Raw genomic sequence first — 24,360 nt, 5'->3', positions numbered from 1 at the left:
AGATTCAGCAGATATAAACAAATCTATAGTAATCACTGGTATAGAAGAGGAAGTAGTAAAAAACAAGATCACAAGAGACAAAAAGGAGATGGCAAATGTAATGAGCTTACTGAAAGAAGTATCAGAGGAAATCTGTAGTAAAGACATAGAGGAACACAAAAGGTTAAGGAAATATGAGAAAAGCAAGACAAGACCTCTAAAGGTGACTTTCGAGAGTGTAAATACTGTGGAAGAGATACTAAAAATGCAAAGAATCTTATGGAAAAAGAAAAGTTCAAAAATGTATGGATAAAAAGATACCTAACACAAGAGGAACTGGAATTACTGAAAGAGAAAAGGGAGGAAGCAAAAACAAAAAATGAGGGAAGATCAGAAGAGGAGAAGAAGAATTTTTTTTTACAAAGTAATAGGATTGCAGGTACGAAAGTGGTACACAACCAGGACGGAATAAAAAGGAGGAAGGTAGTAGAACCATGTCATGACAAGTATATAAACAAGATGATAAAGTTCATGTACTCAAATGTGGATGGAATGGTATCTAAATCACTAGAGATGAATGATTGTCAGAGAAAATGAACCACAAATAATATGCCTAACTGAAACAAAATTAACACCAAGGATATCCAATGACATACTAAACTTAGAGGAATACAATATATGGAGAAGAGACAGAAATTTAAAAAAAGGAGGAGGAATTATAATATTAACTAAGAAAAATCTAAAAGTCAATGAAATATAACTAGATATACCATGACAAGTAGAACTGATTGCAGTAAAGATCAACAAATCTGAAGGTAAAGTAATTGTAGCCAATTTGTACATGCCACCCAGATCAAACACATGGGAAAGAGATGAATATGAGGACCTGGCAGAGAGTACAATTCAGAGTTTAAGATCATTACTACATGAAATGGAAGAGAAATCAGAAAGAATTATACTAACTGGGGATTTCAGCACAAATATAAATTGGAATACTCTAGATATAATTAGCCAAGAAAGCTGTTGGGACCAAAAGCTCCTGGATCTTGTACAAGAGTTCTTCCTAACTCAACATGTGAGGGAAACCACCAGAAAAAGAGGACTTGATGTGCCTTCAGTGCTAGATCTAATATTTACTAGGCAAGAAAATGATATTGACAGTTTAATATATCACCCTACACTCGGCAAAATCGATCATGCAGTACTAAATTATAACTTCAGGATAGCATATGACATAGTAAACAGCAATGACAGTTACAAAAAGAGCCTAAGCTATAAAAAGGGAAATTATCAAGACCTAAAGAAGTATTTCTTAGAAGATGATTGGGAAAATGAGCTTAGAGGACAAGATTTCAATGCTGTATATAAAAAATTCTGTGAATTTTGTGAAATAGGAGTCCAGAAGTACATCCCACAGCACAAAGAAGCAGATAAGAAAATACAGAAATGGTTCAGTACAGAATGTAAAAAATCAAAAGAAAGAAGAGATTTGTTGTGGAATAGATACAGAAGACATAATAGTGAAAGGGCGTATAATAATTACAAACAGGCAAGAAACGATTATACAAGAATAAGGAGGGAAGCCCAAAAACAGTTTGAGGAGGATATAATAAATAAAAGTAGTGATCAACCGAAGCTGGTTTACAGCTATATCAGAAGCAAAACCAAAGTAAAAGATATAATACAATCAATTACGGACGAGGGAATCACTTATACACAAGAGAAAGATATTTGTGAAGCACTAAATAAGAATTTACAATTAGTTTTTACAGAAGAAAAAAATTTTGAGAGGGACTATGTGGAACATGCATGTCCACACATACTACCAGATATACAAATAGCAGAAAAAGTAATACAGGAGGAGTTAAGTAGATTAGACAGAGGAAAAGCAAGTGGTCGAGATAAAACTTCATGTTGGATACTACGAGAATGTGCAAGGGAGTTAAGTAAACCATTATTCTTAATTTTCAAGAAACCCTTGAGTCAAGGTAAACTACCTGATATTTGGAAAAAAGCAAATATTGTCCCCTTATTCAAGAAAGCAAATAGACAAAATCCACTCAACTACCGACCAGTATCACTGACCAGTGTTGTAAGCAAGGTATTAGAAAAGCTTATAAGAAAAGCTTGGGTAAATCATCTAGAAGAACACAGTATGATAACAGAAAGACAGTTTGGTTTCAGAAAAGGAATATCATGTGTTACTAATCTGTTGAGCTACTATGACAGAGTAACAAACACAATACAGGAAAGGGAAGGATGGGTGGACAGTATCTATTTAGATTTCAAGAAAGCTTTTGACACAGTACCACACCAAAGACTTTTATGGAAACTGTACCATCAAGGAGGAATTCGAGGCAAACTGTTTTGTTGGATGCAAGACTTTCTCATAAAAAGAGAAATGAGAACAGTACTAAGAGGAAACTACTCATCATGGAAAGAAGTGACTATGATTAGATTCAAATATGAAGTCCGTTTGGGTGGGGCCCGAGAGGGGATTTTCCTCTCTACGGCTCTGCCGGATCAACCCCAGTACCTATCTCTCTCTCTGTCATATGTCAGCTATTTACTATTTGAAATTGTATATTAAATATTCTGTACTTATTAAATATATTAAATAAGGCTATATAGTGCTATGAATGTGTCGCTTTTTAGGATAATAGCAATGATTTGTATAAATTCCACACCACGTGACAACGTCGCTTTCCAACGTTGCCAGAGGTCAAGGACACCCACCTTAGACTACAGGTGACCGGTCACTTCCTGCCTGATTCCCACCCACGATGGCAGCTACTCCGACTTGTTCTCGTGTTCTCCACAGTCGGGAGAAAGAACTTATTTACAATGTGAACAAGTATTTTGTAGAAGAAAGATCAGAGAGAGGACTTATGCCTACTGGGGAAACCATTATAAAAAAAAATGCGCCAAGACTTTTACCTCAGTGGTGGTGTGGAAAAAAGGTCGAAACAATATAGATGAAAACAAAACTTATAAATATATACAAACTTTCTCAATCAACTGAGAGAGAGAGAGAGAGGAGGTTTGGCAGAGCTGTCGAGAGGGAAATCCCCGCGCGGGCCCCACCCAAACGGACTTCATATTTGAGTCTGACCATAGTGGAGTTCCACAGGGTTCAGTGCTGGCACCAATCATGTTTTTAGTGTATATAAATGATATAAACAGTAACACTGGAAATGAGAGCTATCTGAATATGTTTGCAGATGATGCAAAAATACAAAGGAGAATTACTAACACAGACTCTTGTAAAGAGCTACAAGAAGAATTAAATAAACTTCATGAATGGAGTAGTATATGGCAAATGGAATTCAGTGTGGACAAGTGTCATGTAATCAAGTTTGGTAAAAATGGAAAAAGACCTGATTGGGATTATAAGTTAGGAAATAAAACCCTATACACATCAGAAAGAGAGAAAGATCTAGGTGTGATTATCAATAACAGACTATCTCCGGCTGACCACATCAGCGAGAATATACGGAACATGTATATACTGCTTGCAAATATGAGAATAGCATTCACATACATAAATGAAGACATGCTAAGAAGGATAATAACATCATTCATTAGACCAACCCTGGAATATGCATCAGTAGTTTTGAAGTCCTCATCTCAAAAAGCACATAGACAAGATTGAAAAAGTTCAAAGGGCCGCTACAAGATGGATACCAAGCTTAAGGGACCTAAGCTATGAAGAAAGACTAAATAAACTGAATCTACCAACACTACAGGAGAGAAGGAAAAGAGGTGACATGATAATGCTATATAAGTGCATATCAGGGAAGGAGAAAATAGACATAAATGATTACTTAACACATGGAGAAGCATCAGCAAGAGGACACTGCAAAAAAATGCATAAGAAGAGAGGTGATAAAGACGTAAGGAAATTCAGTTTCCCGAACAGAGCAATTGATCAATGGAATGCACTGCCGAATGAAATAGTGTGTGCCAAAACAATTCACAAATTTAAGGATATGTACGATAAATATGGTTTAAGACACGGGACAGTACGAGCTTGACTCATTCCTGTAAAGATACAATTAGGTAAGAACAATTAGGTAAGGTAAGAACACACACACACACACACACACACACACACACACACACACACACAATTATAGTATATTAAATGATGGAGTTTATTTTCCATACATTAATGGCTGTTTTTTTTTTCTCCCACAGGCTACCGTTTCTGACATACAAGTGTACATGCACACTTCCCTGGCTGCTATTAAGGTAACTATGTAATTTAAACATAATCTTAAAGTACAGTTCCTATCACTGATACTCATTCACTTCAGTGCGATAAATATGAGACGGTGCTTAATTCCTTTCACCACCCAGTGATACGACCACCGGAGCTTAGTAGATTTTTCAGCATGTTGCGTAAGAGCTTTGTGAATACTCGACCAAAAAGCTGAGCTGTATTAGTGCCTGAAACTGTACAATAGCTTGAAAAATGTAGATTTTTTTTTCTTCTGTTTCGACATTATAGAAGAATAAATAAAGTCTTGAAAACCATCTTCAGTTGCTCAATATTTATGCATAAGATATGAAATTCATGATTGATTCTGAAATATTTCCTCTAAAATAAATAACAGCAACAACTCTAATTTTGAAACCATCGATCACGTAGATAAGAATTATTAATGTGGGGATTACGCCTATTACCTAGGAATCGAGAACGTCAGAGCTAAGATTTTTTTTTTTTTGTATTTGTATATATTTTAAGGAAAGTTTCAAGTATTAAGTGATGGACTGGTGTGCTGGGAACTATGTGGTTGCGGGTGCGATTTTGGCTGTTACAATGAATAGTTGGTGGAACTGAACTCGATAACACAGTGTCCAAGGCCTGAAGCGTCCAGGATCTAAGATTACAGGGGAATTCCTACTCACACATTCTTTGTCTTAGATATTCAGGCGACGCTCATTCCTGGGTGTTATTGCCTGTGAAGATCAGCGTTGTGCGATTGGTGACGTTGCACAGTACATTAAGAGTGGCAGAGTTGTTTAAGTGGCAGCATTGTATGAGTGGTGGCGTTGTATGAATGGCTGCATTGTATGAGTGACTACATTGTATGAATGGCGGTGTTGCATGAATGGCGGCGTTCTATGAGTGGTGGCATTGTATGAGCGGCGGAGTTGGATTACTATTGGAGGTGCTTGAGTGGCAGCGTTTTATGAGTGGCGGTGTAGCATTAGTGGCAGCGTTGTATTAATCGCAGCGTTTTATGAGCAGCAACATCTAATAAGTGGCAGTGTTGCATAAGTGGCAGTGTTGCATGAGTTGCAGAATTTTTTTTTTATGCGAGGAAGAAGGAACCAAAGGCCACGAGCCCGCAATGTCAGTTCCCTCCAAGAGAGAAAAAAAAAATAGCCAGATTCAAGATCCGATCATTACGAGATGCCTAGACACACCGCGTTTGAAAGACTGGAGATCATAGGCAGCAGGAAATACAGACAGAGGGAGACAGTTCCAGAGCTGACCTGTTGCATAAATGAAGGACTGGGAGTAACGGTTAACTCTTGCATTAGAGAGTTGGACAGAAAAGGGATGAGAGTTTGCTGCTAGACGGGTGATACATGCCCGTCATAGAGGTGGAGGAATGCATGTAGACAGTTCAGAGGAGCAGTGACCATTGAAGTAGCGATAGAAAAGAGATAAAGATGCAACAGTGCGGCGAAGAGACAGAGGTTGAAGGGAGTCAGTAAGAGGAGGAGAGTTAATGAGACGAAAAGCCTTTGACGCCACCCTATTGAGAAGAGCTGTATGTGAGGAGCCTCCCCACACATGAGAGTTGTACTCCACACAGGGGTGGATAAAACCCCTGTATAGAGTCAACAATTGTGCAGGGGTAAAGAAAGAACGGAGTCGGCTTAGCACACCTAATCTCTTGGAAGCAGATTTTACAAGAGATGTAATATGATCTTTCCAAGATAAGTCCCGAGTAAATGAAACCCCAAGCATGTTCAAGGATGATGCAGGATTAAGCTGGATATTATTAAACATTAGTGGGTATACCTGTGGAAGATTTTGTCAGGTTGATAGGTGTAAGAACTGAGATTTAGATGCATTAAAAACAACCAGATTATTTTTATTCCAGTCAGAGATACGAGCCAAGTCAGACATTAGGTGTGCCATTACCTCATCCCTTGTTTATTAAAGTAACTGCTGAGATGGGCGTTGCGGGAACTGAATGTAAAGGTGAAGGGTGGAGTCATCAGCGTATGAGTGGATAGGGTTAGATGTGCAGCTTAGAAGGTCATTGATGAATAAAAGGAAGAGAGTTGGTGATAGGACAGAGCCCTGAGGAACACCACTGTTGATAGATCTAGGAGAAGAATGATGGCCGTCTACAAAAGCGGCTATAGAATGACCAGAAAGGAAGCTAGTGATGAAGGCACAGATAGAAGGATAGAAACCGTAAGAGGGCAGTTTGGAAATTAAAGATTTATGCCAGACTCGATCGAAAGCCTTTGAGATGTCATTTGCAATGGCAAAGCTTTCGCTAAAGTCCCGAAAGGAGGATGACCAGGAGTCTGAAAGGTAGGTGAGAAGATCGCCAGTGGAACATCCCTGACGGAACCCGTATTGACGATCAGAAAGAAGGTTGTGATAGGAAAGATGCCTTAACATTTTTCTATTGAGAATTGACTCGAAAACTTTTGAAATACAGGACGTTACAGCAATTGGACGATAGTTGGAGGATTGGGAGTGGTCACCTTTCTTAGGGACTGGCTGAATGAGAGCGCACTTCCAGCAAGAAGGAAAGGTACAAGTGGACAGACAAAGGCGAAAGAGTTTGCCTAGGCAGGGTGTAAGCACAGAAGAACAGTTCTTGAGAACAACAAGAGGGACTCCATCAGGCCCATATGCCTTGTTAGTATTGAGGCCAGTGATAGCAGAAAATACATCAGCTGAATAAATTTTAATGTCAGCCATGAGGAAGTCAGAGGGGGGAAGTGATGGAGGAACAGCACCGGAATCGTCTAAGGCGGAATTGGAGGAGAAAGTCTGTGCAAAGAGATCTGCTTTATCAGTAGAAGAAATAGCTACAGAACCATCAGAGTAGAAAAGAGGAGGGAAGGATGATGAGGTAAAGTTGTTAGAAAGGTTTTTGGCAAGGTGCCAGAAGGAGCGGGAAGAATTCGAGTTGGAGAGTTGAGAGCATTTAGTATGGATGAAATTATTTTTAGCAGAGCAAAGAACAGACTTAGCACGATTCCGGGCAGAAACGTAAAGATGATGTGATTCAGGGGTGGTTTTGGTTCCGGTACCTTTTGTAGGCCCTGTCCTTGTTGCAGACAGCATTAGAACAAGCGTGATTAAACCAAGGCTTTCTTTCATTAGTCAAAGGATATGAGAAAGGAATGTATGCTTCCATGGCCGAGAGAATAACCTCCGTAATGCGCAAGGCACACTCAGATGGCTCCCGGCCATGGAAGCAATAACCATTCCAGGGAAAATCAAAGAAGTACTACCTGAGGGCCTCCCAATCCGCGGCTCCAAAATGCCACAGATGACGTTTCCCTGGAGGGTCCACAGGCCGTACCAGAGTGATAGGACAGGTTAAGGTGATAAGGCTGTGATCGGAGGAGCCCAACGGAGAGAAAAGATAAACAGTGTAAGCAGAAGGATTAGTTGTAAGGAAGAGGTCAAGTATGTTGGAGCTCTCTCCAAGGCGGTCTGGGATACGGGTAAGGTGCTGTACAACTTGCTCTAGGTCATTAAGGATAGAAAAGATGTAGGCTTAATTGTTCACCAGTTGGATCAGTGAAAGGAAAGGAGAGCCAAAGGTGGTGGTAAACATTGAAATCTCCTAGAATGGAGATTTCAGAGAAAGGAGAAATGGATAGAATGTGTTCCATCGTAGAAGTAAGATAGTTGAAGAATTTTTGATAGTCAGTAGAATTAGGGGATAAGTAAACAGCACAGATATATTTAGTCAGAGAATGACAGGAAAGCCGAAGCCAGAGTGTAGAGAATTCAGAAGAATCGAGTTCAGGAACACGAGAGCAAAATAAGTCGTTGCCTATATATACACAACACCCACCTTTGGATTTGAAATGAGTATAGAGAAAGTAGGAGGATACAGAAAAGGGTTTGCTGTCAGTTGCCTCAGACAGCTGAGTCTCAGTTAGAAAAAGGTGAGGTTTAGAGGAGGAGAGGTGGTGCTCAACAGAGTGAAAGTTAGAGGAAAGGCTGCGAATGTTGCAGAAATGAAGAAGAGAGTCAGACAGTGGTTCCAGGCACCTCGAGTCGTCACCGGGAGAGGGGCGGAGGGTGGGGGCATTTATGGTCCCCCCCCCCTGGGGACTCCGAGGCTGGGTGAAGAGATGCCATGATTTTTTTTTTTTTAAATTTTGGAAAAGGAAGTGTAGTGTGTACTGTGCATGTAGTTTGATGTAGATAGTTAGAGAGATTTGTATTGGAGATCATGCTGGCCTACTCTCTGTGTAATTGAGACACTGAAAAAGTTCAGCGAGGGGGGGATGGTCAGGAACTAGTCCTGAGGGCTGATGAAACAGGAGCTCCAGCACTCCCTGTCGTCAGCTTTCCATCCACCTCGGGAGTACTGCCCTGCTCGACTGGTGCTACAGTGATATCAATGTCAATGTTATATGAGTGGCGGAGTTGTATGAGCGGCGGCATTGCATAAATGACCGTGTTGTATGGGTGATGGAGTTGTATGAGTGGCAGCACTGTATTAGTGGCAGAATGAGTGGCAGTCCTGTACGAGTGGCGGCGTTGTATGAGTGGTGACGTTTTATTAGTGGCGGCGTTCTATGAGTGACGGTATTGTACAAGTGGCAGCGTTGAATAACTGGCGGTATTGTGTGAGTGGCGGTGTTATACGAATGGCAGAGTTGCTTGAGTGGCGTCGTTGTATTAGTGGCAGCGTTGTATGAGTGGAGGCATCGTATGATTGGCGGCGGTGTATGAGTGACAGCGTTAGATTAGTGTGAGAGGTGCCTGGGTGGCAGAGTTATATGAGTGGCAGAGTGGTATTAGTGGCAGCGTTGTGTGAGTGGTGGCATTTTATGAGTAGTGGCATTTCATAAATGCCGGCATTGCATAAGTGGCAGAGTTACATTAATTACAGCCTTGTATTGGTGGCGGCGTGTAATTAGTGTCAGCGTTATATGTGTGGCGGAGTTGTATGATTGATGGCATTGTATGAGTGGCGGAGTTGTATGATTGGTGGCATTGTATGATTGGTGGCGTTGTATGAATGGTGGCGTTGTATGATTGGTGGCATTGTATGATCGGTTGTGTTGTATGATTGGTGGCGTCGTATGAATGGCGGCGGCGTATGAGTGGGGGTGGCATATGAGTGGCAACGGCGTATGAATGGCGGCAGCATATGAGTGGTGGCGTTCTATGAGTGTTGGCGTTGTATGGTAACAAACTTGAATAAGTAGCGTGGTTGTATGAAAGGAGGCATTGTAAGTGGTAGGGTTGTATTAGTGATGGCGTTGTAGTAGTGGCAACGTTTAATGAGTGGCGGCGTTGTATGAGTGACAACGATGCTGTAATGGCAGCATTATATGAGTGGAATCATTGTATGAGTGGAGTGGAAACATTGGATGAGTGGAAGTGTTGTTTGAGTGGAAGCATTGCATGAGTGGAAGCGTTGTATGAGTGGCGGCGTAGTATGAGTGAGAGCGATGCTTTAGTGGCAGCGTTTTAGAAGTGGAAGCATTGTATGAGTGGAAGTTTTGTATGAGTGGAAGCGTTGTATATGAGTGGCGGCGTTGTATGAGTGGTGGCGTTGTATGAGCGGCGTCGTTGCATGAGTGCTGCTTTGTATGAGTGAAAGCGTTGTATGAATGGCAGCATTGTATGAGTGACGGCATTGTATGAGTGACGGCGTTGTATGAGTGGCAGCATTGTATGAGTGACGGCATTATATGAGCGACAGTGATATTTGAGTGGCGACGTTGTATGAGTGGCTGCGTTGTATGAGTGGCTGTGTTGTATGAGTGGCGGGGTTGTATGAGTGACGCCATTGTATAAGTGTCAGCGTTGTATGAATGGCAGTGTTGTATGAGTGGTGACGCTATATAAGTGGCGGCGTTGTATGAGTGGCGTAGTTGGGGGTGGGAACAGATTGTTCATAATAGTTCGAAGTAAGGGTAGGACCAGGGTTGCTGTGTGTGGAGAGGCAAGACTTGGGTATTACATCTTCTTCGAATCTTTTATAGCCTCATCAGGGTCATAGGGTTCTGAGGCTGGGCTGCATAGTACATATGCTTAAAGCATCGCTAATCAGTCACTTGTTTCAAAATGGCATAATTTAAGCAGTACACGGAACACCCAACCACCCCCAAATGTAATTCATCATGGGCGCACTCCGGCTAGAGCACCATAACTCCATGACCATCAGAAGTCCATTTGAATGTATGGTTACTTTCAAACGTAGTAGATTGTTGTGTATTCACGAATGTTTGTTTGTTTTCCACAAAATATTTCAAAACACTGTTGATAGATTTCAATGAAAATTTGTGAATAGGTGCATCGTGGGCAAAGAAGAGCTTATTGAATAATTGGTGTGATCTGGATTCGATTCACGGCTCAGGAACGTTTTTGATATCTCTAGAAGTTATTGATGGATTACAGTGAAATTTTGTAGATATGTGGGTCTTGGGCCAAGGAAAAATCGATAAAATTATGGTGGTGGTCTGCGTTGTCTGGTATAGGCGTTGGCAGTGGTGCACTTAGTGCTTTAGTCTTTCTTCCTGTGTTACAAGAATCCAGTTGGCTTGTCACTTGTGCAGAGTCCTCTGGAGGTAGCATTGCATCGAGTGATTCCATGGTTTGACCTCCTACCTACATAAAAAATAAAAAAATGGTAATTTGTTACTGGAAATTATACAGTATGGGTGGCAATGGATTGATTTAAAACTTTCTCCAAGAAGAAAAGAAAAGAAAAAAAAAAAAAAAGAGAAAAAACACTCAGATAATGCAACAACAGTACTCAACCCCTGGTAAAAGGATCAACCATTTGGCTTTCCCTTTAGAGTCTAGACCTTGGCCTTCGACCGATTTTTCACAAAATCGAGTTGCTTCATTCTTGCCTGACCCTCAACCCGTTCACCAAGTTTGATCCAAATCGAATCAGAAATGATTAAATTGGCCTTGCCATGTGATATTTACCTATAGTGTAGGCCTGTAAGATTGACCTTTTACTGATTGTTCTCAAAAGCAAATATCTTCGTCGTTCCCTTATCCCAAACACTGTAAAAAAGTTTGGTCTAAATTGGATAAAAACGAAGTTGACTTTGCCATGTGACCTTGTTCACAGAAGCAATGGGTTTGTTTCAGCCCTTCTACCATATTTGTTTCAAATCAGATCAAAGCTCTTTGAGTCGAAATTAGAGCTTATCTTGTAACTCTGACTTTTGACTATAGTCAGCCAAACAGAATGACTTCATTCATGGCTTGTTTTCAGTTATTCCTTCGAGTCTGGGCTATATTTAAAAAAAAAAAAAAAAATCTCTTTACAGTGACCTTTCTAGGTCAGATTTTGACCTACCCCTATGACCCTGAGTTTTAACCAGATGTTTTAAAAAATAGTTAAATGTACCCCATGGGTGACTGTAAAATCTTCCACCACGTTTGATTAATTTGGATTAAAACCTTTGAGTTAATTTGTTCGCGCACACACACACACACACACACACACACACAAGCATGCGCGCGCGCTTATCAAAACAGTATCGCGCTCCAGGTTCCAGCGCCCGGGATGAAACAGTAACGTGAAAAAAGTAAGTACGAGCAGCTTTTGTTGAATTAATGCTACAGTGCTTGCCGAAACCACGACAGCACGACCCCTGGTAGTAGCCTAAGCGAGGACCTAAGGTGGTGGAAATAGTGCCCCTGTAGCCGCATCTGTTCCGTCTCTTATCTCGACAGCTGCTGGTCCTCTGGCTTTCAGCTGGGCAGAGAGAGAGAGAGAGAGTTCAGAAGAGGGGTTTGTTAAAGTGGACGACAAACAGGTTGAGACGGGAGTGGGACAAAAAAAGATAGGGAACAACGTGATTGATGGATAGGCAGGAGTACAAGGAGAAGCTGAAAGTAAGAAGAGGGAAGCGTGAAGGGAAAGGGGAAGGATGAGGGTGAGGTTTAGTGGCTGAAGATAAGCCATGGGAACAGGAAGAAGGAGAGGATAGTAGAAGTATTAGCTGCAACCCCAGGCTTATCTGAAACTTGAACACAGTGTATTATAGCCTGAAGTTGCTCTTTTCCTGCAGTCCGCCATCTCCCTTATGAGTACTGGGAGGGAGTTGAGGGACATTTACATACCCGGGCACCTCCACCACCCGGCCATATTGGTGCCACTACATGAAGGTGTCCCCACCCATTACCAGGAATGGAGAATAGAGGGCATCATGCAAACTTTAGATAGGGATGTGGAAGAGAGACGGAAGGAAGGGGATATGAGGAAGGGGAGGGGCACAGAGGATGGATGAAGGAGAAAACGAGGTAAAAAGGAGAGAAGAGGTATTGAAGAGGAAAAGGAGAGATAAAGGAAGGAGGAGAAAATAGAACTAGGACAGCCAAGCTGTTTATTGCCTGCCCTTTGGGTGGTCTTGGCCCAAAAGGGATATAAAAAAGTTCGTGAGACAACCCAACTGAGGTCATTTATGATATATCATCATCATCATCATCATCAGCCATTGAGGTCCACTGCAGGACCGGCCTATCCCTACCGAAGCAGGGACAATACAGCCAATGTATCTCTACCCAGTGGCTTAGGCTGTCTGTAGAGACTGTATGTAGGGTGAGAAGAGCTTGTGAGTGTGATTGTAGTATTGTAATGGCTTTGGATATGTGTGTAGTCTGTGAATCAAGTGTAATCGGTCTGCCTTAAGCCGATTGGGTGCAAGCATACTAGTATGCGACACTGGTTCAACCACAGCACCCCCTGTGTCCGCCAAAGTACCAAGTGGCTTGGTGAACGCATCCCAAAGTTTTTTACAACTCTGGCGGGAGGCGAACCCGCGCTCACCAGCGTGCGAAATGCACACTGTACCACTGTACCACAGAGGTTCATATATATATATATATATATATATATATATATATATATATATATATATATATAATAACTAATCCTACGTTGCCCCATGAGGAGCGTAGGAGCCCGGGGCTAGCCAGTTGGTCCAGATATTTAAGATGAGAGTGACCAGCCTCATTCATCCCTGAGTGGCATTATGTGAGCAATAAACCCCAACAACCCCTTGGATATAAACCTTCACCGGCTCAATCCGATTGGAGCACAATAATTACTCACTAAACCACCAGGCGCCAAAATTTGGTTATATGGTTACCATCCAGTGTAGTAAATGGTTTCCTGGTGTACAGGAAACCATTTGGCTTGTCACTCAGTGTACAGTAGAATCACCCACGGGCAGAAGGAAGAGGAAAGAATGAAGGAACGAAAGACAGAAGAGGGAGTGTAAAGTCACCCGCAGGCAGAAAGACAAGGAAAGAATGAAGGAAAGAAAGACAGAAGAAGATGGAAGGAAAGAAGGATCGAGGAGAGGACAGGGCAGACACCCGAGAGCAGCACTACATTGAGTGTGTGGATGATGAGCGCCCCCACCTACCACATATTATAGAGAGAGAGAGAGAGAGAGAGAGAGAGAGAGAGATATACATACATACATACATACATACAACATACATACATACATAAACATATATATACACACACACACACACACACACACATATATATATATATATATATATATATATATATATATATATATATATATATCACACACACACATATATATATATATATATATATATATATATATATACAGTATATGGAGCCTCTGTGGTACAGTGGTAACGTATGTGTTTTCGTACACTGAAGAACGAGGGTTCGCTCCCCGCCAAGGTAATAATTTTGGGAACGTTCTTCTGACCACGTACTGCATTGGCGGACACAAGGGGTGCTGTGCTTGAACTAGTGTCGCATAGTATAAAGTATGCTTGCACCCAGGTGGTTTGCGTGGGCCGATTACACTTGGTTCACAGACTATACACACATCCAAAGCCTCTCCAACACAGCAGTTACACCTACAATCACTTCTCAGCCTACATACAATCTCTACCGGACAGCCTAAGCCACTTGGTAGAGATACATAGGCTGTATCGTCCCCACTTCGGTCGGGATAGGCCGGTCCTGCAGTGGATACTCAAACGGCGGCTGATGGTGATTATATATATATATATATATATATATATATATATATATATATATATATATATATATATATATATCAGGGGGAAGGGGAGATAGACCAGGGTTCTTCAAACTTTGTCAGTCGTGACCCAGTTTTTACTATGACATCATTCTCGCGACCCATACTGAAAGATCTTGTACAAATGACCAAAATTATCAATGTCAAAGAATACAAGGCCAAAAACTGAAGCACAATAATTATGATAAAAAGGCATTCTAACCAAAATTATAACCATGTAATTGTATATATATATATATATATATATATATATATATATATATATATATATATATATATATATATATATATTAATGTGTGTGTGTGTATGCTTTCAATAAAGTGTGGCAAACATAGAATAATTTCCACTTAATTTGCACTTAGTCTTACCTATTCAGTGACTTGGGTGGGCTTGCTTGTTGGCTGTTATCCTGGACCAGTTTGGTTTGCAGGAAGATAGGGCCACACGCATGTCAATGGTGGCATCAAGGCGATTTCTTTCCTTGGACTTCAACTTCGTTAAGACTGAGAAACCAGCCTCACACACGTACGTGGTTGTAAAAGGTAGCAAGAGAGTGACACTTTCTTTACTTAAATTGGGATAGTCCTTGGATAGGCTTAACCAGAAAGATGACAATGTTGATGTCTTGTGCCTCATTCTTGATGAATTATCACTAGTTAGGCGGACTAACTCTTCTTCCTTACTGGGTGTAAAGCTTAATTCAACAACTGAATCTGGGGTTTCAAATAGAAATAGATCTTTTACCCAGTGTTTTTCTTTCAAATGAGTCATTTTTTCTTCTGGAAAATACCGTTCAAAGCTGGCTGACAGAGACTGAAGGTGTATGTCTATATCCTTTCTTATTTTCTGCAAACATTCTTCATTGACATGGTTTTCCTCAATGTGTTGCAAAAGTGTGGGGAACATATAGTAAACAGGCTGGTCTGCTTTAACTCTTGCTTGCCAAATCTTTAGTGATTTCTTAAATGTTTGTACTTCCTCCGTGTGTTTGAATATATCATTCTCCTTTCCTTGTAGTTTTAGATTAAGTTCATTGAGCTTTGAGAAAATGTCTGCTAAATATGATAGCTGTGCAAGCCACTCATTCCTGACAAATAGTTCTGCCATTGGAGATTTCTTTTCTAGAAAGAATATATTTATCTCCATCCTTAGTTCATATATCCTGGTTAAAACTCTTCCTCGGGAAAGCCACCTGACTTCAGTATGGTACAACAAGTGTGACTGGTCAGCTCCCATTTCACAGCAAAGTTGTTCAAACAAACGGCTATTCAATGAACTTCCTTTGATAAGATTGACAAGTTTTACAGCTTCATTTAGAACATTTTTCAAGCTGGCAGGGATTCCTTTTGCAGCCAAAGCTTCACGATGAATGAAACAATGATTCCAAGTTACATTATTACCTGCAGCCTCTGATATTTTGCTCACAACACCACTATTTTTTCCTGTCATATTTGCTGCTCCATCTGTGGTGACGCCCTTGCAGTTTGCCCAGTTCAGTTTATATTTTCCAGTTACACAGTCATTCAACACTTTGAAGACCTCTGACCCTGTTGTGTGTGTAGGTAAGGTCAAGCAGCACAATATATCCTCCAAGAAGTCATCTTCCCATGGATATCTCACATAAACCAGGAGTGTTGCACAATTAGTTATGTCGGTACTTTCATCCAGCTGGATAGCATACCCTTCACCTTCAGCAGCCTGGAGGCGTGAAATCAACTGAAATTCCAAATCTTCTGCAATATCACTAATCCTCCGAGAAACTGTTGTGTCACTGACAGGGACACATTTAACTTTCTCTGCCGATTTCTCATCAAGCACTGTAGTCACTATATCTAATGTGGCTGGAAGGATAAGTTTTTCACCAAAAGTATATGGCACTTTCTCTTTTGCTATTCGATAAGCAACTAGATAAGAAGCCAGTTGCACTTTATCATTGTGAGTGGTTGATTTACTAAGGATTTTCACTGATAAATTCAATTGTTCCTTTTTTCTTTGAAAAAATTCTACTGATTTTCCTACTAGTTCAACATGTTTCGATTCAAGGTGCCTCTTTAATTTTGAAGGCTTCAAACTTTCATTTGCAAGAACTTCATTGCAAATAACACACTGTGGCCTGGGTTCTTGTTTATCTTTATCATACTTAATAAATCCATACTTCAAGAATTCTTCACTATATTGCCTTAGCCATGATTTCTTCTTCTTGGCAAGAGGCTCAGAAGAGGGCACAGGCGATGATGCCTCACCCATACGAGACATAGCAGGCTTCTCTGCCACTGTGACTTTGTCTGTCTTTCTCACTTGAACAAGAAGGCTTTGGTGCCTGAGTAGCAATGGCACCCTTTCTAATAACAAATCGATCCATTTGATATGAGTGTGGGTGTATGAACTGTTATATAACTAAAGGAGACTTCTGCACACTCTTAAAACTCAAATGTAACTAAACCCGTTTTCGTTTCAAAGCTGAAAGTACTCGTCGCATCTTACGCGTTCGATTCACGTTTGTCACCTCCACCACCACTGCCTCGCCCACCTCTCTCTCTCTCTCTCTCTCTCTCTCTCTCTCAAGAAGGCTAATATTTGTGCTATGATTTTGTTTTATTGATAATTAAATATATGAATATTCGAGTATAAAACTGTGTTAGGTGGGTTCATGTATGAACTTCACATTTATTTTATTGTCACGAACATTATTATTTTATTTTATTCATGTATTTATTTTTGTCAGCCTGCGACCCAGTTTGGAGGACTTGGCGACCCAGTAATGGGTCGGGACCCGTAGTTTGAAGAACCCTGAGATAGACTACTTCCCCAGCATTCCCTGCTTGTCGTAAGAGGCGACTAAAAGGGACACTTTTCCCTACATTCTTTTTCCTGTCTCTCTTTCCCTAGTACTTTGTCTGTCATAACTCTCTGCATTTTATTTTTTAGTTAATTTCCTCTCTCCACTGTCTGGTTCCTGTGAGCCACTGGCATTGGCTCCAGGGTAAAATATTTTTCTGCCTAAGAAATCTTGATGAACTCTGGTTATGAAGTAATGGCCCCCAGTTCCGTGCAGCCCTTAAGTGGGCAAGGGGTGCTAAGAATCCCACGGTGTAAAAATAAGTTTATACATCCAAAAAGAACCTTGAGAATAGGAAATTGGAATGTTCGGTCTCTCAATCAGGCTGGTAAAATGGAAGAACTTATTTCAATGTTCAAGGAATAAAATATAGATATTTGTGCTCTTACAGAAACGAGGTTGCTTGGAGTTAATAAAATGAATTTGGAAGATGGTATTACTTTGTTGGTTTCTGGTAGGAGCGATGGAAAACATTACCAAGGAGTAGGTTTACTGTTGAGCAGAGACGCTTGCAAGGCACTATGTGAGTTTGAGTCAATTAATGAGCGCTTGCTTCATGCTCGTTTAAAATCAGACCATGGCAATAGCAGTATGGTGGTAGGGTACGCTCCGACAAATGAGGCTGGTGATGAAATGAAGGATGACTTTTATGAGAAGCTGCAGGATGTAGTGAATATAGTGGGAAGACATGATGTGTTAGTTTGCACTGGTGATTTTAATGCGATTGTTGGCAGTAGTAGGGATGGTTTTGAAGACTGTATGGGAAAGGAGGGTGTTGGTATAAGAAACGAAAATGGGGTATTTGGAAGCTTTCGTTTGGCAAATGACCTTACGATTGGTGGAATTATCTTTGAGCATAGAAAAATACATAAAACTACTTGGATTTCACCATGTGGTAAATATTGTAACCAGACTGACAACATTGCAGTTAGCTGAAGGCATAGGAGTTATTTGCACGATGTTTGCGTAAGGAGGGGGGCAGATATAGGTAGTGATCATCAACTTGTTGTGTCAAAGATTAAAATAAAACTTAAGAGAAACATTAATGGTAAATGTACAGGAGGTAATAAATATGATTTGATGAGCTGAGAAATGGTGAGAACACGAAGGAAAAGTTTCGGTGGGAATGCAGGAACAGGTTTCTAGTCCTGCAGATTTTGATGGAATCTGAAGACAATGATATTAATCAAATGAGGAGAGAGGTAAATAAGGTTTTGCATGAGAGTATTAAGGTTACTATTAAGAAAAAGCGAAAAGCACGAAGGAAAAAGTGGATGTCAAATGAAATATGGAATCCAATTCAGAAAAGAAAAGAGGCGAAGTTAAGAAGTGAAGAACAACATGCTGATGGCCAGGTAGTTGAAGTACTTAGAGCAAAGTACTTGAGTTTACATTCTGAAGCAAAAAGACTCGTTCACGTGATAAGAGGAGGCTATATGATGAAAAGGCAACAGAGACAGAAATTAAGTAAAAATGACGGTCAGAGCACAAGAGCAGAATATCAGGCCATAAAGGAGTTAACTGGGACTGAAAAGAGAAGGAAGGAAATACCTGTACGAGATAGAAATGGTAACTTGATAACTAAAGATTTGGATATAAAAAGAAGGTGGAAAGAACATTTTCAAGCTGTTCTAAATAGACCAATCTCAGCTGAAGGGGACATTTTGCCAGCCGAGAGAGATCTGCAGATAGAAACAGGGGATATAACCTTGGAAGAGGTAGCAAAGTCTATAAAGGAATTAAAGAATTTTAAGACCCCAGGAGAGGACGGAATATTTCCCGAAATGCTTAAGGTGGAAAATAATGAGTTGATGAATGCGCATTTGAAACTTTTTAATGTGGCTTGAGATAATGGTGGAATTCCAGAAGAGTGAAAAAATGGAATGATTATTAAAATACCAAAAAAGGGAGTTTTAAGTGTGTGTGGAAATTGGAGGGGGATAACTTTGACACCTGTAGTTACAAAAGTCTTTTTCACAATCTTGTTGAACAGATTAGAGCCAGTTATTGATAAAATTTTAAGAGAAGAACAAGCAGGATTTAGAAAGGGTCGAGGTTGTAATGATCAGATTTTTATTGTAAGGCATGTAATGCAACAAGCTAATGAGATGAAAATGCCACTTAGTATGTGTTTTGTGGATTTTGAAAAGGCTTTTGACAGTGTTTTACGTGGAGCTATGTTGAAAATTATGAGATTCTATGGTATACATTTCGCTATCTTGCTCCCAGCTCAAATCCCCCTCTCTCATATACCTCTCCACTCCATCCCTCCATCTCATCCTTGGCCTCCTCCTCCCTTTCCCCGCCTCCACCTCACTCTCATACACTTTCCTTGTCAGTCTCGCTTTCCATCCTCTCCACGTGGCCAAAGCACCTCAGAGTGTTCCTCCTAACGATTCCTGTTATATCGACATCCACACCCCAAAGGCTCCTTCACTTCCTCATTTGTCAGTCTGTCTCTGCATGTGACTCCACACGCTCCTTTCAAATAGCTCATTTCCACTGCCTTCACCCTTGACTTGTGTCCCTCCAACAATGTCCAAGCTTCACTCCCATACGTTAGAGCTGGTATCACAATATTGTCATGCAGTAACTTTTTCACTTCCATGCTCACTTCCCTTTTTCTTATCACTGCTTTCAAAGAACCAGCAACCTTTCTTGTTGTACCCTTTCAAGCACTTCACCCTCTAAACTTCCATCCTTACTCATCGCACTACCCAAGTACGTAAACGCACTCACATTTTCCATTTCCTCCTCATCCAACCTCACTGTACATTCAGTGACTTCATTTCTCTCGAAGACCCTAACTTTACTCTTCCCTACGTTCAACTTTAGATTCCGTTTCTTACACATTCTCCCAAACTCATTTACCGATCCTTGCAGTTCCCCTTCGTCTGCACTTAACAGCACAGTATCATCTGCAAACAACAGTACAGGGAGTTTCCAAACACTACCCTCTCTTATTAGGGTCGCTCCAACACCCACTGCCTTACCTTGTATCTCTTTTATAACCTCATCCACATACAGATTGAACAACCATGGAGACATGACACATCCGTTTCAGTCCAACCGTCAGTTAGAATGATTCACTCAGTTCACTATCCACAAGCACTGCAGCTTTAGCATCCTCATATCGGTACATATTCTTCACGGCATATATATATATATATATATATATATATATATATATATATATATATATATATATATATATATATATATATATATATATATATATATATATATATATATATGTATATATAATATATATATATATATATATATATATATATATATATATATATAGATAGATAGATAGATAAATAGATATACATATATATATATATATATATATATATATATATATATATATGTGTGTGTGTGTGTGTGTGTGTGTGTGTGTCCCCGGCTGTGGACAAAGGCTTCAGGGTCAATCTCATGGCCCAGTAATCCTCCTACACACCCCCACATTTTGTTAGTTCGGCACTAACATCCACTGTCCACATTGAACAATGCTTGGGCTGTCTCTTACAGGACTGGTGTATTGGTTTTAGCGTGGGTATTTTTACGATATATCGGCCGGTCTTTTGGTAGATCAGTATAGTCTCCTTTTATGAAATTCAAATCCTTAAACTATTACCTGCCCCAGCCGGGATTCGATCCTGGGTCGAATAGGAATGGAGGCCGCCTGTCTACCGATTCAGCCACCGCCTCCCCAATAACTTTAAGGTACTTTAAAATTCTAAAATGATTTTTTATGAAAATGATAGATCTCTGGTAAACTTCTCATGGCATCCATTTGAAAAATATCTCGACTTCAGAATCCTTCCGAATATGACAGAGCTCCCTGGGAATGATCGCCTAGCATCCAGTGAGAAATAGGGAGGAATGCTGTAGCCGCCCTGGAAGCTCCAGCCTGGCTCGGTTTTCACCTGATTAAATAAGTGGCTCTGTGAATAATGTGATAGTGGGCCAGCCCCTGCCACTAGCAGGGTCCGATCAAGAAGAGATGAAGACGATAATGGGAGTGACAAGAAGGGAGGAAACTTAGTAAGAGGATGAAATGAAGGAATAATGGAATTACTGGAGGAAAGGATGGACAGGGGGAAGAGAAAAGGGGAGGAAGCTTCAAGAGAGGGAAGAAATGGTAGGGAAAACGGAAAATGGAGAGGGGAGAGGAAAGTAAATTTGCGAAGCATAAATGAAGAAAAACGTGGGAGATGTAGGTGAAAGAGATAGGAAAAAGTTGTGGGAGAAGTAAGAGATAAGGGGAAACAACTGGAAAATGAAAATAAAACGGGAGAGGAGAGAGGATGGAGAAATACGCAAGAGGGAGATGGAGCAGAAAAATGAGAAGGAAAAGAATGAGAGAGTAACAGAGTAGAAAATTGGAAAACAGCTGGATGTGATGAGGGAAGCGGGGAGGACAGAGATGGGGGAAAGAAAGGAAGGAAGAAGGAAGGAAGGAAAAAGAGAAAATAGATTGAAGCAGGAAAGAAGGGAAGGACAGATGATGGAGAGAGAGAGAGAGAGAGAGAGAGAGAGAGAGAGAGAGAGAGAGAGAGAGAGATGAAGAAAGGAGGGAGGGAAACGCAAGGGGGGGGGGTGATAGAAAAGAGGAGGAGGAAGGGAGCGATGGAAGATAAGAGGACAGACAAATGGGAAAGCATATTTGACGAAATAAAAGTATATGAGTAAAAGATAGGAAGGAAATCCAATGGACGTCGATCCTTTCAGAAACTTTTTTTTTTTTTCGAATTCAGGGCGGTGTGCTTGAAACATGTGCATAGGTGACATAGATATATAGGTGAATAATGAGTAGATTAATATTTGGATAGGACAATGATATTACGGTGAAAGATTTTAATCGTGAAATGAGAAAATGAGCATCCTGCTTTTGGCGATTTCTTTTAAGCACATGAATATGGAACGCGTCTGGTTTCTCTCTTTATACTGTATTGTTGCTGAGTACAATCCGTAGCGGGAGATGCAGGCTGATCGCTTCTCACAACTAAATCATTGAAATTTCGGAGCCCCAGAATGTGGGTAAATAACCTCCACTGTATACGTTAATATTCCTTTTTTTTTTTTTTTTATGAACTGTATACCGATATAATATATACATATGTAGAAGAGAGAGAGAGAGAGAGAGAGAGAGAGAGAGAGAGAGAGAGAAAGTAACAATAAGTAATTGAGTATGTGTAACAACTTAGAAAGAACTCGGGGAGTGTATACCTCCTCCAACACCGATAAAATTTATGATATAGGCCTACTACTGCCATTACTCTTTCCCTCCAGACGAATACTTTTCCGGTCTCACATAGTGCGTTAATTGTACTGGCTTAGTCTTCACTGTTACACAGTTTCAGAAAGCTCATACTATGGCGACGCCATTAAATTAGTTATTTCTTGCATCGGGATCTAAATCCACCGCAGTATCTAATATACTTTTCCCAGATTCAGTGCCCATCTATCCAGCAAATCTCTTTGAAATCCTATCACGACTTTTGGGGATCATGTTTTTGAGATATCTTGTGCTAAAAGAGAAACAAGCAAACAGACACACGTTACTTTATTACCTCCTCCAACTTAGGCAATAATCGGTAGGGAAGAGGCTCTAGCAAACTTATATGGTTATTAGAATATAGCTTTTATACTAACTTCTATTCAGTTATAAAATATCTTACTCTTGAGACACCCTTTGGGGTTAGGATCGAAGTTTCATCAGTTGAGGAAGCTCCCTAACACCTTTCCCTAAGCAGTTTAATTGTTTACACCTTACTGGCCTCTTCTGTGTTGCATAAATCCTTCCAGTATCACCAAACTCTGCATAAATAACGTACAAAATGATAATAACCACCCATATCCGAAAATAAATCGCTAAGGAAGAAGTGTTAGGGAGCTTCCTTATCTGGCCGTATTCTCGTGGGCATAGGAAGCTCCCTAGTACCTCTTCCTTAGGGATTAATTTTAAATAGTGCACATTAACACACACTTGTCTGATATTCATATGTTTTATTTTTTCTGTCGTCATTCATTTGTACTATATTGTAATCCTTTTACTCTAACTTGGTCCAGATTATTGTTCTTTTGTAGTATATTTCACATAGCTCATTGGCAGAATTAGACGATGATATGGCTCTACCAGTACATACCTTTTTATAGCACTTCTTCCTAACTAGCAGGAAACTGCAGTGTCAGTCTTTTGCTACAACTCAGTATTCAAGATGGTGAGATGGCAGTTTTAGGCCAGGTTAGAGTAAAAATGGTATTGCAAACCTGTTCCTCCCAAACGTCTTAGAACAGCAATGTTTTTCTATTCCGAAGTTATTATATTTTGTGCCCTATTTATCCCTCTATCTAATTGTCAGATGTGGTGTTTGTAGGTTATTACTGCTGCCGCCAGTTAAGACGTATTTCCGGTGATGATGTTTGTTTTATTTTTTTCTCTCTATGCCAAATAACTTTTTTCAGCGTAGGGGGAGTTCGAGAATGAGAGACTGAATTGAGAAGAGTGTGGGCGAGGTAAAGAGGGAAGGGCAGACTGACGATGAGATGGAAGGATAGGGTGGAGAGATATATGGAGGTGAGGTGAGTTGGAGATAGGGCAGCCAGATGGCAAGGGACAGGATGTCGTGAGGGAGATCCGTTTGTGGCCTTTCCTCACGGGAATAAGGCGTCTGGCGATAGATAGATATATTAAAACAGGAGAGACTCCTCCTTGTGAAGGAGCCAATGACGTCCATACCTAACCTAAGCAGTGTAAAGACACTCTTAAGCTAAGTAGAAACGTTTGGAAGTAATGGTAATACTATACTCTTACTCTAACTTGGCCAAAATTTTCTGTCTTCATCTAGATTGCTTAACTTTAAGATTAAATTTAGGTTAGAATATGGTGCTGGCCGCGAAGTAGTGCTATGAAGAAAATGTAGAGCTGTTGTACTGTCATTTTTTACCAGCGATCTTTGAAAAATAATCTGGAAGAGAGGTGAAAATATGGGCAAAGTTGGCGTAAATGAAGTATAGTTTCAATCCCAGGCTCAGATGAACCTTTTTCCAGCAGTCCACCATCCTCCTTTATGACTATAGGGGGGGATTGAGGAACATTTGTATAACCCGGTAGCTAGACCGCCCGGTTCTGTCTGTGCAACCACTTGAAGGCACCAGTCCCTGTCCAGCATACGTCTGCAGGTCGCTAGAATAAATTGAAAAGGCGTCGTCATATTCAAACCGAAAGTGTTTATCA

Source organism: Coenobita brevimanus, chromosome 84 (assembly GCF_032717465.1).
Source record: "Coenobita brevimanus isolate Jiangsu-jjx chromosome 84, ASM3271746v2, whole genome shotgun sequence".
Classification (NCBI taxonomy): Eukaryota; Metazoa; Arthropoda; class Malacostraca; order Decapoda; family Coenobitidae; genus Coenobita; species Coenobita brevimanus.
This window is presented reverse-complemented; position numbering follows the sequence as displayed.